General features: G+C 41.0%; 1 pseudogene; it reads left to right on the top strand.

Annotated features, from left to right (window-relative positions):
* Positions 1-16,426, top strand: part of LOC120556697 — a 44,148-nt pseudogene that overhangs the window by 20,575 nt on the left and 7,147 nt on the right.

Raw genomic sequence — 16,426 nt, 5'->3', positions numbered from 1 at the left:
TTTGAAAAAGAGGCAACGCTCCCTAATGTGCTGAAACAAAAAGGGAATTAATTCAGAAAAAGAAAGAAAGAAGAAAGAGTCGAGGGAGGGTGGAGGGGAGGTGAGGAGTGTTTGTTTTCATTTGCAGAATATGAATTATTAAGAAGCAAGTTGGGAAACTTGAAGGAGAAAAAGGGGAAGGAGAGAAACTTGGGTGTATGGCCAATCAGAAAGCACATGCACACCCCCTTGGGGACTGTGTCCCTCCCTCTTCTTCTTCCCCGACCCCACCTCCTTTTTCTGTGCTGAGAGAGCATGCGGAGACTTGGCTGAGTCTGTGGTGGAGTGTAAGAGGCCCAGAGAGCCAGCGAGAGAGGAGCTGAGATCACTTAAAGCAGTGAAGGCAAAGCAGGCAGGCCAGCAAGTGATCTGGGAACAGAGAGTGTAAAAGAAGTTTGGGTTGTAGAGCAGAAATAAGAGGACTTGGTTTGGAAGAGACAGGACAGGCAGTCAGGGGGCAACAAGAGACAGACATACAGAAAGACACCTGGACCAAGTAGGGCATTAAGTTGCTTTCAATCACAGGAACCTTTTTCTCAGCTTTGCAGTCTCTCAGCTTGGCTGCAGAACAACTTGGCTGTGTTTGCTGTGATTTTGAGCATGTTTGACTGTATGGAGGCTCTGGGGCTGGCCCCGCGGCCCCTCTTTGATGTGTCCGGACAAGGCTCCTGCATGCTCGGCAAGGCCACCCCTTACTTCTCTGGCCTGGACCCCTTTGCCTGGGCCGGGACCGGCAGCATTCAGTGTGAGTACTTCATCCTGTCCATCAGACTGGAACAGAGCAGCTGTGTGTGTGTGTGTGTGTGTGTGTGTGTGTGTGTGTGTGTGTGTGTGTGTGTGTGTGTGTGTGTGTGTGTGTGTGTGTGTGTGTGTGTGTGTGTGTGTGTGTGTGTTCTTATCAGAGTCCTGGTTTTGTTATCCTAGAGCTCTCTCTCCACAGGAAGAGTCAGATTCCTTTCGATTCTCTGTACCCATTCTCACCCTGCTTTTTGTTTGTTTATGTGCTTAGTGTGCTTTGTGAGAGTGAGTGAGTTGGGGAGTGCATATTTATACATCATCGTGTTTGTTTTCTTTATGAATGACTTCACATGATTGACAGCTCTTTTAAACAATTTGGGACCTGACCCGGGGACGTGTCCAGAAAACAACAACGTCCAAAAAGGAACAGCACTGACAGATTGAAGGCAAATGGGCCTTGAAATCACATGGTTGTGATTTGGCCAATAGAACCACAGTTAGTTAGAAACAGATTACAAAAGAATGTAGATATGAATGGGATGATTATAATTTCACGATACGAGCAATCTTATAGATAGTTTAGATTTGTGTTGCTGCTTATGCAATTGGAAGAAATTACTCAAAGCTAGAATTAATTTGAGCAATATTCTTTAGAGGAAAAGATGACTCTTAAGAATAAGAAGTCAGTTGTTAAAAGATAAAATATGAATCAATTGACATATACGCCTAACACAGGGCTAGACATTCTTTTGACAACTCCTCAAAAGAGAGGAGACAAGGCACAGATTGCATCAGGTATTAAGATACAGTGTTAAACACCCCCACACAGGAGCAGTCACACAGCCAAACACTGCAAAGATAAATGAGAAAAATCCACTGTCTGGAAAAATAAATATATAAGCAGACCTATTGTTATTGCCATGGACTTTACTTTCAGACTCTTTGATTACACTTGGCTTTGTGGCTTGGATAATCAAACATTGACACTATCTATCAATAGAAACTGACTTGCTGAAGTCTATTCACATGTGTCACCGAGCTGAGCGAAACAATTTTTCTGTTCACAAAATCTTCTCCCCTGTGGGATGTCCCCACTGAGCACCTTGAGTCTATTTATCTTCAGTAATTATTTAGATACCAGGGCATCAAGCGCTGTCAGGTCCTCAGTGCTCACTAATGATGACGGATGAGCAGTCAGGATGACAAACACCACAGCAGGGCCTGTTTCAACTCGCTAAGGAGCTTCTCCAGATGCCAGCCTGACAGACAAATGTCCACAAATGTGCATTAATCATTTTTTCTTTATATAAAAATCAGTTTAGTTTCTTTAGTCTAGGTTTCTGCATGTTCACTGACTGACTTCAGGGTTGTTGTTTTTTTGTTTAGTTTTTTTTTTGGGGAGAGATTCAGCCCCTTTCTATTTCTAGGAAACCTGTTAACATTAATGGACAGTAGCATGCACAGAGGTGTTACTGACCTCTGACAGTCATACCTTTATTTCTTTATCACGTCAGCATAGATTTTACCTCAATCTCTCTCAAACATGAGGCTGGGCTGCTGGACTGTTTATAGCTAGAGCTGAAACGATTGGTGGATTAGTTGATTAGTCAATCGACCGAATAATAGCAACTATTTTGAAAAAACGATTTAATCATAATTTTTCAAACAAAAACTCAAAATCTCCGGCTGCAGCTTCTCAACTGTGATGATTTGCTACTTTTCTCTGTTTTGTATCATTGACAATGAATCATTGAAAATGAATATTTTTTAGACTGGTCGAACAAAACAAGGTGTTTGAAGCTGACACAGCAGACACTGGAAAATAGCAACAGGCATTTTCCAATATATACAGTATATATATATATATATATATATATTTTTATCTTACAGACCAAATGCTCAATCAATTAATTTATCAATCAAATAATTGGGAGTTTAATAATTGCAGCCCTAGTTATAACAATTAGTAATAATGTTTTGGTTCACCAGACGTTAAACATTGCTGGCACACTTTATTCTCTATTTTAAATGGAGATCATATAACTCATTTATTCATAAGATTTCACATTTTAAAATAATTTCAGTCAGACTCAGAAACTGTAAAGATAGACAATATTATGGTTAACCTCTTGAGTCTCAGACATTTGCTTTTGTAATATAAGCAAATAAAACCTACTAGTACTTTATTTTAATTCCACTGACCCTTTGCTATAACATTGATAACTTTGCTAATATCAACATTAAGACTTTTTTCATTATTAAAGAAGGCCCACATTGTACATCACCAGCGCTCGTTGGACACAGTGAATTAAAGTTTCCTTTTTCAGTGTTGCTTTCAGTGAACATGCACTGTTGGACACTGTGACTCTAAATTCCTGAGAGCATTTTGGTCTCTGTGTCTTTTTGACACAAGTTTTCTCTTGTGCGTGTGTGTGTGTGTGTGTGTGTGTGTGTGTGTTTGTGTGTGTGTGTGTGTTAAGGGGGAGTCATCTTTTCCTGTGTTTTTTTTTATTTTTTTTTATGTGAGGCAGTTCAGCACCTCTCTGCCTTCCTTTGTTTCAACGTCAGGAGGCATTAAAGGCAGCAGGGACATGCCAAAGTCTGTCCGCTCTCTCTGTCACTGCCTCTTGCAGTGGTGGGGGGTTCTCCTCTATGTGACATTTGTTTTTCTCCTCTTTTGAAGATTCCTTTCTACACTTGATATTCCTCTTCCAATTGTGTGTGTGTGTGTGTGTGTGTGTGTGTGTGTGTGTGTGTGTGTGTGTGTGTGTGTGTGTGTGTGTGTGTGTGTGTGTGTGTGTGTGTGTGTGTGTGTGTGTGTGTGTGTGTGTGTGTGTTCCTCCCAGCAATAATGTGGGTGTATTCTTTGCTCACACTTGGCTCGGTTTACATGCCTTGTGTTGTGTAACCAAGATCTTTTAATGATTCAATTACAATTACAAAGGGTCAATTAAGAGATTAGGTAGTGTGAGGCATGGGCAGTTAAAAGAGATGAGGGTTGAAAGAAGAGTAGAGGGATGAAGTTGGATTTGGGATTAAACTCCCCTCAGTAACTCTTTGTATTTTGGTGTTTTAGGCCTTGAGGGGAAACGCTCTCCACTTCATTCAGTGATAATCTCCTTTTTCTCTGGCACCCTATTCTCTTTAAATGGGTTCTTCAAAGCTCGTTTAACAATGCTTCTAGACCATCATATCATCACATAGGAGGAGAACGGCTAACTATGATACAATGGGGATGCTGTTACAGTAGCTAAAAAAGACCGAAGATATTTGTCTGATTTATACGATAAAGAATGATAGTTTTAGGGGTTGTCTACATGTTTTATTTCTTGGACTACAAGGGGTTTTGATGATTATGTTGGCTGGATATGCAATAGTATCACTAGTCTCTAACAAAATGAGGTAATCTGTGTCACTGGGTCATGAAATAAAAATCAGTCAGTGTGTGATATGCTCAAAGAAAGCTGACATTCTTTTAGCTGTAAGACTAGACAATAACAAAGGATCCTAAACCTGTAACCTTTCATTTTTCACACTAAACCTTTAAATGTTGTTACCAGTTTCTGAAAATGTCAAACACATTGCTTTTACACAGACTTTAAGTTTAAGACTGTAAATATAACAATGGCACATCTTGAAAAACAGAAAAGGGCGGTAACACGGATAACAACCCTAACCAGGTTATTTTACTTCAAAACACTAGATTAACAGATTTAGATAAATTGTCAAGATTTGAAATTACACATTTGGAATGTGTGTTTACAAATTAGAGTGATTTAATTTGGTGTTTCTGACACTCAGAGTGTGCCAGAGAAGTCACAGAGTGAACAAAGGCCAAAGCAAAGCAGATTTCCAATACACAAACAGTGGAGTGGCTAGGTGGTCAGGACAAAAAAGGTTTCAAGTTACAAGCTACCCTGCAAGTAATTTGCATGTAGGTGCTGTGTGAATTCATCAACACAAAGAAAACACATACCGTCTCATTTTCTTTCTTTCTTTCTTTCTTTCTTTCTTTCTTTCTTTCTTTCTTTCTTTCTTTCTTTCTTTGGTGGCATAAGACTTTTGCCACATATCCCTCTCTCTGGTCATAAACAAGATTAAGAAACAAGTCATGTCAGATTATTTAGTTACTGTGAATCATGCAAACTTAATCACATTATTACTCTAATCTGGTTATTCACCGCAATCAGGTTACAGTTTGTGTGTTACAACATAAGGCATTTACCTTTGACTCTGAACGCCTTCAGACTCATCCGTTGGGAATGCACACACAACAAATACTGAAGGTTATGGATAGTTGATGAGTAGATCTGATCTAAACCCTTCCATGATAATAACAATGTTTAGAATAGCATAATTTTGCAATTGCAGAACTCTTAAAAATGCTACAGGAACAATCACAGGCTGCTCATTGGTGTCATCAGTGAGTTGTGTTCCAACTTGTCTCTGATAGTGGCGTCAAAGCTTCCAGCCATGTCTTCACTTTGGCCTAATGACTCTGAATTATTAGTCCAACCAAAATGCTTTTAAACAATTTCAAATCCACATTGCCTGATTTGTAGCAGAAGATATGTTTGAGAAACCATGTTGGCGTCCCAGTCTACACCGATATTCAGGGTGCCAAGTATGGAGGTGGGAGACTCTGTAATATCAAATAAGGGAAAAATAGAGAGCTGGGTTTATTGGGTGTTATAAAAAGAAAGGATGTATTGTATGTATGATGATGAATGGGAGGGACAAACCCAGATTTAACAACCTGTCCTGTAAATGCAACCCCCATCCCAAACACAAAAACAAAGCTTAACTCTGTCACCATGAAAAAACAAAATATTACATGAATGTTGTTTTCCAGGTTTTGTCCTAAACCTCGCGCCTTGAATTACAACAATGTCAAGCTCAAGTGAGTGTGTAATTGTGACTTCCTGAAGATTTGTTTTATAATCTTTAGGCCCAAATGTCTACCTCTGAAACTGTTTGAGTCTGCAGGTTTCAGGACATTGTCCAGGATGTCTGTTTTTGTAAGTGAGCTTGTGCGAATGTGTGTGTCTTTGTGCAATCTGATTGTGTGTGTGTGTGTGTGTGTGTGTGTGTGTGTGTGTGTGTGTGTGTGTGTGTGTGTGTGTGTGTGTGTGTGTGTGTGTGTGTGTGTGTGTGTGTGTGTGTGTGTGTGTGTGTGTGTGTGTGTGTGTGTGTGTGTCTCTGCCTCCTTTTAAGTTGTTGGTGCTGTGGTTTTATGGAGCCATCTCCTGGACATTAGCCTGTTTTCGTTCAGCCTTTCCTTCAAAAGGCGGCTTATGACAGGAAGGACTCCTCCTTCTGCCAGGGCAGGAAGGCAGGAGAGGACAGAGGGGGAAGAAGGGTTATTAGTGAGGGTTGAGCTAAAGGGGGTTGGGGGGACAGGGGGAGGGAACACTGATATTGAACTTAGAACAGCTGATGAAAGGGATGCTCTCAGCTATCCCAATCTCCTCCCTGCTGTTGTGGTAATTACTAGCTCAGCATATTTGGAGGTTGTGGCTCTCCCCCACTGTTTACCATGTCACGTAATCAGAATTTAATTTTCAAGTTGCATTAACTCTGCTGTTTAAAATCGACCTCACACTGTTTCTGTAAGTGTTGTCGCACTCAAAGTCACACTGAAAACACAGTCAAACTGACCTGTGGTCCCATGCAGCAGCCCACACACACATATTCACATGTGCACACACATTCCACAGTATGCTGCTGAACATTTTGTGAGCCGAGAGGTTATGTAAAAACTGATTTTTCCATCCAAATTGTCTCTTGAGGACTCAGGGTGGAAGAAATATGAGTCAAAATTGCTCTTTGCTGATCTTTGAATTTTACTGTGTTTTTACAATGATCTGAGTCACAAAGGGATTTCTCAAATTTCTGGTTTGGCTCAACAATTAAACAAGTGAAAAATGGTTTGTAATAATGCCTTTAGCATTATCCTCCACTCCTTTTTGCGATACGAGGCTCTTTGGAGCCCCCAGGCCAATGTCTAGTTCAATGAGATGCATGATGTTGGCAGGTTGAGCCAGGCTGCAGGCCCTATGCCACACTGTGCCGACCACACAGCCACTTCCAAGAGGAAAATAAAAAACACCTTCAATATCAGTGTAAAACAAACCACATGTTCACTCTGTTCATGTGTTTATGTACTTGAGAATTCAGACAACTGCAGCTGGATGACACGTGGTGTCAGTCACTGCTTTTCTTCTCATGCACTCATTAATACAGAATGATAGATCAGTTCTGACGTCTGATGGCACAAGTAACATACCATCTCTGAGAGTATAAAATGATTAACTATGTTGGTTTCTAGTATACTAACTCGGCAAACAGTATACTATAAAAAAAATGTTTCCTAATTCTATCTACGTTTTTGTATTTTCCTAACTCAAGTAAACTACTCAGGCCTGAAACTGTCATTCCTGTACTTTAAGACCTTTAGGCATCAGAGCTGATAAGGAAGTTGTCTGCTTTCTGAGGGGTTTCAGTTGTCTAAACAGGGATGTGTTGATCTGGCAACAAACAGTGGAGAGGAGGAAGGTGGGAAAGACCAAGAAACACAATACAGTTAAGTACTTGTTAAGGAATTGTACGCTGAAAAACACTCTATTCGTCCAATGACAGGTTATTTTTATGGTTTGGGTTGCATGTGAAGCTCTGCAAAGGAGTTTTATCCAGCTAGCTGATGAGGCTGATTCATATGAGTAATCTCTCTGTTCTGTGTCCAATAGAGGTGTGCTGATTGATGTTGTGACATGCTAAGGGGTTAGTTGTAGGTTAAGAAGAAAGAGGTATTTTTTTTTCAGGCCAAGGCTCTGTGGCTGAGCTCAGTTCAGGGTGTGATGACAGCAGCTTGACAGTTTTTGGCTCCTCTCCTTCTTTCTCCACGCCAGGTAAAGCCCCCCCACCTTTCTCCCTCACTCTCACCGCCTTCAGCACAGTGTCTCTCACCCTGTCTCCCTGCGTCATGTTTCTGGGAGTCACTTCCCTCCTCACCCGCTCTCACCACTCTCAGACAGCGTCAGTCACTACCTCTCTCCTGGCGCCAGATGCAGCTTCTCCGTTTCAGAGGGAGCTATTTTTCCACTTGTTCTCTCGGGCCACTCTTACATTGTCAGTGTTACTATATAAACAGAAAATAGTGATCAAGTTACAGTGCCACTCATTCAGCTCCACCTCCCCACACCTGGGCCCCCAAACTGAATAGTTCTAATACTAATTTGTAGGCGTGGGGGGAAAAATCTATACTGTATCGATACACAGACGCCAAGTATCGATCTTTCATTATACATGTGTTGGTCAGTTTGTCTGCTTGACAATTCCGTTTTGCAGAAATAAAATTCAAGTGAGATGAACAAACAGAGAAATGTATCTTTTTAGACAAAACAGATGTTGACAAAGTTTCCTTTTGTGGACATAATTAAAAAATTGGGGAAAATTTGAAGTTGAAAAAAGGTAATAAATTGCAATATATCGCAGAATATTGCAATATGTTTAAAAATGCAATAATATCGTGTATCGTACATAAATGAAGCAAATGTATCATATCGTGAGGCCTCTGGTGATTCCCACCCCTACTAATTTGGTCTATTTGGACTTCAAAATAGTGAAAAGTGTCTGTCACGCTTTCCTGAAGCCCAAGGTGCTGTCTTCATATTGTTAATTTAGTCCGACTAGCAGTCGTTAAAACGGAGTAATCATTAAAGTCATTGTTGATACATTTTTGGTTAACAACTAATTGGTTAATTGTTTCAGCTCTGATTAACACAATGTTTCAAACCCGCATTTATCTCAGATCAAAACTCAAATGTTAACCCTAATTGTGAAATATAACAATTGGGAAAAATACATGTAGCATAAAGTATAAATAGTATAAAGCAAAATAAAGACATCAAGCATCACAAAGGGGTTTAGTTTTAACATTACAGCCAGCTGAACACAGGGTGCACAGCCAAACTGCCAGTTGTTTGCTCTCATTTGAATGCCGAAATAGAAGGAACTATTTAATGACACATTGCTGAAATACATCAATGTTTTTAATTACAATGTGTTAAGAATATTTTATATAGGATACATTACATTGTTTTAGCCCACTCTGGGACTTTAAAACAACATAAATGTTCAAATCAATGCATGTGTGTCATAAAAAAATGAATGGCCTGTGGGGGGGGGGATAAGCTCAGTTGGTAGAGCAGGCGCCATATATAGAGGTTTACTCCTTGATGCAGCGTCCGCGGGTTTGACTCCAACCTGCGTCCTTTTGCTGCATGACATTCCCCCTCTCTCCCCTTTCATGTCTTCATCTGTCCTGTGGAAATAAAGGCCTTAAATGCCTGAAAAAAAATAATCTTAAAAAAAATGAATGTGTAGTGATCCCAGTTGGTGTGTTTTTGAGAAACATTCTGCCCAGTGATTAATAGACACACCTTCATTAAAGACTTATACACTTACATACCACTGTGTAACCAGTTGAACTAAATAAGGTTAAAATAAAGTTAAAATATATAATTATCCAGTGAAAAATAAGGTTTTATTTCTCACTCTCTTGAAACATTTAGTTTATATGATTAACGCTGCAGGACAACAGCTGTTAGTACTGCTCAGAAACAGGATGAAGTCAGTCATGATTAATTGAACACAGTCATATTTGAACACATTTTTGAACTTTAAAGCAAGCTGCTGGTCATGTAGTTAGCAATGGCCTTCTTCAGTCAAGGTCAAAGTTAAATGGTCAGGATTTGATTTAACCTCTCGGCCACTGGGAAGTTTCTGTCCTCGGGCTCACCTCCTTCTTTCCACTTTCTTTCTCTTTTCATTTTCCCCTCTCTGTTTTTAGTTGATTATTCCTTTGTGCCTTTGCCTCTCTGTTTTTTGAAACCTTACCACTCTTGTTAATGACAGGCTGTGGGTTCAGGTTAGGGTTGCTGCGATGGGGGGGGGGCGGGGGCCACATTTGGTTCAGTCCTGTGCTATCCATTGAAGGTGACAGGAGGGGCTGTGACTTTGGGGTTTTTGACCCCAGATTCTTTATTTTTACTAGGAAGGGAACCAAGGATGGAGCTGTTGATGTGAATGGCTGCCCAAGGTGACTGGATCCCAATAAAGAGGCCGTCAGCCTGGCCGGGGCCTCCTTCCCATCCCAGACACAACCTTTATAGGGCCAGCTTAGTGAGCCTGGGCAACTATTAAACCCTGTCCAGCCTGCACTGAGGGAATTTAGGGCCAGGAAACAAGGGAGTGGGGGTGGGAATGGGCAGAGGGAGGTGAAGTGTGGGGTGACTGAAGGTGAAAGTTGAAAGGCATGTTTGAAGGAATCTGGTTGTTCTTTAGTCATCACCTTCAAATGTGTACCAGGCGTGTTTTCATTCTTTTTATGTGTTAGGAGTAAGGAACCACAGTCTTAATCAGCTGGATGTATTTGTTTCTTCATCTGCTCTACATTGTTTGTTTTGAACGTTTTCATTAGCAGCAGTTGAATGATCTTTGCCTGTGGCCAGCAAATGGTGTTATACAGTGTGCCATTTTCTTTAGCGAGCAGCGAAAGAACAGCCGAAGTCTCATAAACATCCCACCTCTGTTTGTTCACATGGGGCTGGAGGTATATAGGCAGGTCCGGTTTGATAGCCTTTCAATATAAAATTGAGGTTGTGCATGTGTGGCGCACAAACACACACACACACACACACACACACACACACACACATATACAGATGCAAAAATTCAGATGTCAGTCAAAAAGTCAACAGAGGTATGCTGCTCCCCACTCACCACCAGTAAATGGAGAAGCCAATCAAATCTCAGCTGCCAATCAACATTTTATCAGGATGGCCATCTGGCCATCAGCTAATTGTGTCTCTTTTAAGTCCCTGTCAATCAGCAGTCCCCCCCACCCTCCCTTTTCTCTTAAAAATGTCTGCCTTTGAGCTTGCCTTCTGGCTCCAAGGGGTGGCCTGCATGTGGTTGGGGGTTGTTTGTTGACTATTCTCTCTTAATCAGTTGGCGCATTAGCTTTCATCAAATTTCAAAGGACTTATGTAAACAAGATGTTCTGATATAATAAGAGTTTCTTTTTTCTCTTTCTGCAGCGGTGGAGACCCAGAGCACCAGCTCAGAGGAGATGGTGCCCAGCTCTCCTTCTCCTCCTCCTCCTCCTCGCATCTACAAGCCATGCTTTGTGTGCCAGGACAAGTCATCTGGTTATCACTATGGAGTAAGCTCCTGTGAGGGCTGCAAGGTGAATGAAGCCAGAGACACATGAAGACGTTACAGGACATGTATGAAGTGAACAGCTGATATCTGCTGAAAAGCCTGATGTTCAACTAGAGCCTGACAGATGTCAGCACTGCATAGCTGTACTGTTTTTGTTCAGCTGCCCTCTAGTGTATCTGTACTAATACTGCACATTATTAATGTAACAGAGCTAAACACTGTGCTGTATGTGACCAGCAAATGGTTATGGCATCCATCTAAATTGAATAAAGCTGTTGTTAAGAGTGGCGATTTAGAGCTAAAAATAAATAAATAAGCATTGAATCAATCAATATTTGTTGAGATATTTCAGTCTGGACCAAAGCAGTGGGCCAATCGTCTGAAGACTGACATTTCCATCCCTGAGATTTTCTGAGATCTTATTTAGAACACATTTCCTGTCATAAAGCATTGTACAAGACAGCTTCTTTTATCGGTTTCAGGGTTTCTGGCGCAAGTATCCAAAGAACATGGTTGTATACCTGCCATCCGAGACAAGAACTGTCAGATCAACAAAGTGACCCGAACCCGATGCCAGTACTGTCGGCTGCAGAAGTGCTTTGAGGTTGGCATGTCAAGAAGGTGAAAAGAAAATATTGGCCTCAATCATTTTGTTAAAAATAATACCTTTACTATCAACCAAGACACAATGGGGAGGAATGGGCTTTTAATGTGTGTCACCTTGTGCCTGTGTTTCCCCTGTAGCGTTGCGTATGACAGAAACAAAAAGAAGAAGGATGTAAAGGAGGAGGTGGAGCTGCCAGAGAACTATGAGCTGAGTGGAGAACTGGAGGAGCTGGTCAACAAAGTCAGCAAAGCTCACAAAGAGACCTTTTCCATCTCTGTGCCAACTAGGAAAATACACTACAGTGAGTTTTTCTTTACTGCATATAATCACACCCAACCCTAAACACTCACACTCCACTCAAGCATTAGCTCACCGCTTGCCAGAAGGACAAACAATGTATGGATTCTGCACAGCCACACACAAAAAAGTGTCCTCTCTTTCTCTCTCTCAGAATTCAAGCGCTGACCACAGAGTACAGCTGGACTTGGGCCCGCAATGGGATAAGTTCAGTGAGCTGTCCACTAAGTGCATTATAAAGATTGTGGAAGTTTGCCAGCGGCTGCCAGAGCTTCACTACGCGCTCACCATCGCTGACCAGATCACCCTCCTCAAATCTGCATGTCTGGACATCCTGGTACCAACAACATGCTCCCTATTCACCTCTCCTTTTAACCAACTATCCTTCCACCTTCCACCTTCCTTTAAGCTTTCATTTGTCACTGCTGCCTAACCGATGATTCTGAACAGCTGCCACTAATTGTTTTTGGACTGACTTTCTGCCTCATTTTACTAACTGCAAATATTTGTTTTTTGCGTCTGTCTTGGGATTTTCTCCTCTTAGATGCTGAGGATATGCACTTTCGCTACACCCGGAACAGGACACAATGACCTTTCAGATGGCCTGACTCTCAACAGGACCCAGATGCATAATGCTGGCTTTGATCGGCTCACAGACCTGGTGTTTAGCTTTGCTGGTCAGCTGCTGCCTTTTGAGATGGACGACACAGAGACGGGACTACTCAGTGCCATCTGCCTCATCTCGCGGAGTTGGGTTGTGCCTACTAGCGTGCTATTATCAGCTTACAGCCGTTAAAGATGCTACTTTTTGTTTCATTGTTTTACAATTCGCCATCGCTACCCATTTCTTTACCTCTTCAAATTGGTCTCTTTTTCTCTCATTGTTTCAGACCGTTATGGATCTGGAGGAGCCACAGAAGGTAGACAAGCTGCAGGAGCCAGCTGCTAGAGTAGCTCTGAAGATCTCAACCACCGCGTGAACCCAAACAAGCCTCACATGTTTCCCCGCACATGCTGATGAAAGTCACAGACCTCAGAGGAATCAGCACCAAAGGTCAGCTGAGGTTCTATACCAATACCACAGATTAGAAGTAGAGCTGGGTACTAATACAAATACATTTCCTGTACCCCCCAAAATGTGTCCACAGTACTGAGGATCAACTAACTGTAAAGTACTGAATATTGGCAGTGGAATATCTGCTCAGATTTGTATTTTTGTTTTATGTTTTCCTTCGATTTGAATAAAATAAACGCGTGGCATTTTTTAGACAAGTTCTGAATGCGTCTATTTGTGTCTATTTGTGTTTTAGTACCAGTGTCTACACCTAGGTATTGTATTGGCACTAGTGTCAAATAGTTCAAACAATGCCTTATTTGGGAGATGACTATTCAAGAATAATAGCAAATGAAGAGTTCCCATCCAAAGTAGAACATAGGTCTTTTTTAAAAGAGTGGATTTGTGAAGAAATTAAAAGTGTATTTAATATAAATGTATCCTAAGAATCATTCATGTAAAAATACAGTAGTTTTGTCAGAGAGAATATATCATCGTCTCCTTATAAGAGCACTAAAAGGAAAAACATGGGCATTTTGGTGAGGCTTCCTTCTGTTACACCTATTTCATACACATATTTCAACAATACCTCTAGATGTTATTTACTGACTGATTATTGTGGATTCTGCACAAAGAGCAGATCTATTGAATAAAGATAACGCGTTTATCTACTTTATGATTAAGAATGTGTTTTAATATGAGACTTACAGAGAGGCTTCTTGTTCCTTTCCCTCACTGTGGTCAGGCTCAGAGTTCATTTCCTCTCTGTGGAAAGAAAAATAGACACTTTTAAAACTGGCTTGAACTTACCGGGGATATTTATCAAAAACTGTCCCCGGATGTGTTGTCCTTGCAGTTCTTGAGTAAAATGAGCAAAACATTGAAATGGCAATGAATGCTGTCCTGAATAAATATGTGTTTGTGTGTGCCTTTAGGTGCAGAAAGAGCCGTCACACTAAAGACAGAGATCCCAGGCCCCATGCCTCCACTGATCAGGGAGATGCTGGAGAACCCAGGAGGTGCCTTGGAGGACAGCAGTGACTCAGGGGACAGCACTGCAGCCGCTCCCCTGCCATTCAAAGCCGGTCAAACAAGAGGAGAAGCTCACGGATGAGTCAACCGTTGAGGAGGGGAGGAGGAGGAGGAAGAGGAGGAGGAAGAGGACGACTACTGGGATGAGGAGAAGGGGAGGGCGGAAAGACGGGAGTGGGCAGGGGAAGCGTGGCGCAGCGCGTGCAAAAGAAAGGTGTGACTGGGGAAAACGTGAGTGAGAGAATACAATGATGCTGCTTCTTCCTTCAGATCACTGAGCCTTAAGCAGCAATATCTCCCTCCCAGAAACCTCCACAGAATTAGGCTCTTATACAACAATGGTGTTGCATAAACCATATATTTAAATATACTGTATATGTTGACTGAAATGAAAATGTGTTAAATTCAGTATAGGAAGCAATGAGTGAGGGAGAACCAAAAAGCACTAAATGTCAGTGAAGAGAGCTCCGTGAAAAATCACTGTGCCAAAATGAGACTGTCTAAAAGATATTTCAAAGGTGTTTCGGTCACTACAAAAAGGACACGAGAGGTGGTGGACAGAAGAAAAATGCACTCCTCTGCTATCTATAAGGGCTATGCTTTGTATAAAATTGATGGTAAAAAAATACATTGCAACAATAGAACTTCGATGCGAGGTGTCCATTTTGCCGCCAAATGTCTTTTTATTACTATTCAGAGATATGCACGACTTATTTTTTATTGTATGGTTTTCTAAGCATGTACACATTTTCTGTTCTGTCTTTATGCCTGTTTGTGGGACTCTGTTGTTTTCTTTGTCCTGCTCACATTTGACTGGACATATATATTTTTAAGCTTATCGTTATTTTTGATGTTTTCTAGGTGATTGGACACAGTGAAAGCAATAGGAAAGTTAGAAAAAGAGAGCAATAGCAAAGGGAGAACGGGTCACGAGCAGGACTCACAATATGACAAGCATGTGGTATGAAAATCTCTGATGGGTAAAACATCTGAAAGAGATTAAGAAAGACTGTAATTTCAGCTCTGGTGCTTGTGGATACAAATAAGACTCTAACAAATAATGCTAAACAAATTCAGCAGCATTTCTCCACCTCTTGACAAAAATGCACCTTACAATTTTAAATATATTTAGACTACAAATCTGCAGGGTAGATTGAATGTCATCCACAATCTCAGGTTGATTTCATAAGGGCCCCATTTCACCTATCAATACAGTATTTTTAAAAGACCGTTGGTGTGAATGCTCCACTATATGTGGCCATCTTCAACAAAAAATCTTCTTACACCAGGTAAAGGGATATTAAAATCAAGTTTTTCACTATGCTGTACATGCCCTTGGTACAGTGTGCACGAATCTGGCAGTAAGCCATAGTAGTTTCATTTTGTAAGAGTGAGCAGGAATCATCAACAGACAGTAACCATGAAAAAGCAATGCAGTCTTTACAGAAAACCTCAAGGTGTGTATGCTGTGTGTGTATGGTGTGTAACTGAGAGAATTTCACTTTACAGAGTGAAGTTGTAGACGTGTTACGTTCCTATCATTACTAGTGCATGTTGAGTGAGGCATGTATGCAGAAGCCGTATTAAAGCACATTACTCTAAAGGTTTGTAGCAACAACATGCCCAAAGAGCTTCTGTTGGACAATGGGGCCCGTTGATGCCGTGCAAGCTACCCAAGAATCAAGCGACCAATCAACTAGGGTTTGGCAATCCAACATAATTAACAACAAAACAATAGCTTTACATTGGATGACCTGTCCGCTGAAGCACAGGATAATAGTTTAAAGTAATGTGTGTGTTCATGTGTGTTACATGTATCTAATAAGTTGATGCAATACGCTGGATTTTGTAAAATAAATACTTATACTTAGTTTTCATTAGAGACTATACAAGCTTTTTTAAGCAAGATGTGTATTGCATTGTCATTGTCTGTGTAATGAAAGACAGTGTAGGCGATCTTAGTAGGCTTCTTAATAGTTGTAAGGGAAAGGATTCTCCATCAACATGTTTGACCTTCATGGCGAAGCGTTGCGAGTCTGGATGCACACGTATTGTTTTCATAGTTTGTTGATATGAGGGATAAAAGATGAAGCTAGTGTAATTATATCCTAAAAAAAACAGGACTGCATGTTTTGATAAATCATATATCAGGGGCATTTACTCCCTGAATGAAGCAGAAAACAGATCCTACTTGACGATAGTGGCAACCCAGCGGCTTTGAAGCAGTGACCCATGTAGGCGAGGTAGAAACGTCTTTAGCACCAGATGTAAAGCCATCAAGTACACACAGAAGTTGGGACTTTAAGTAGTAAATAATCAACACTGATGCCATATATGATGTTTTAGACTCAATTAAATTGTCATTTGTGATATTATAGAGGGGATGGAAACATCCCAATCATGTGACTGAGGTAAAACGTATGCATGAAAGCACC

The sequence above is a fragment of the Perca fluviatilis genome, chromosome 4 (assembly GCF_010015445.1).
Source record: "Perca fluviatilis chromosome 4, GENO_Pfluv_1.0, whole genome shotgun sequence".
NCBI classification, from domain to species: Eukaryota; Metazoa; Chordata; class Actinopteri; order Perciformes; family Percidae; genus Perca; species Perca fluviatilis.
Note: the sequence above shows the minus strand (reverse complement) of the source record. Positions and strands in the feature narration are given on the sequence as shown.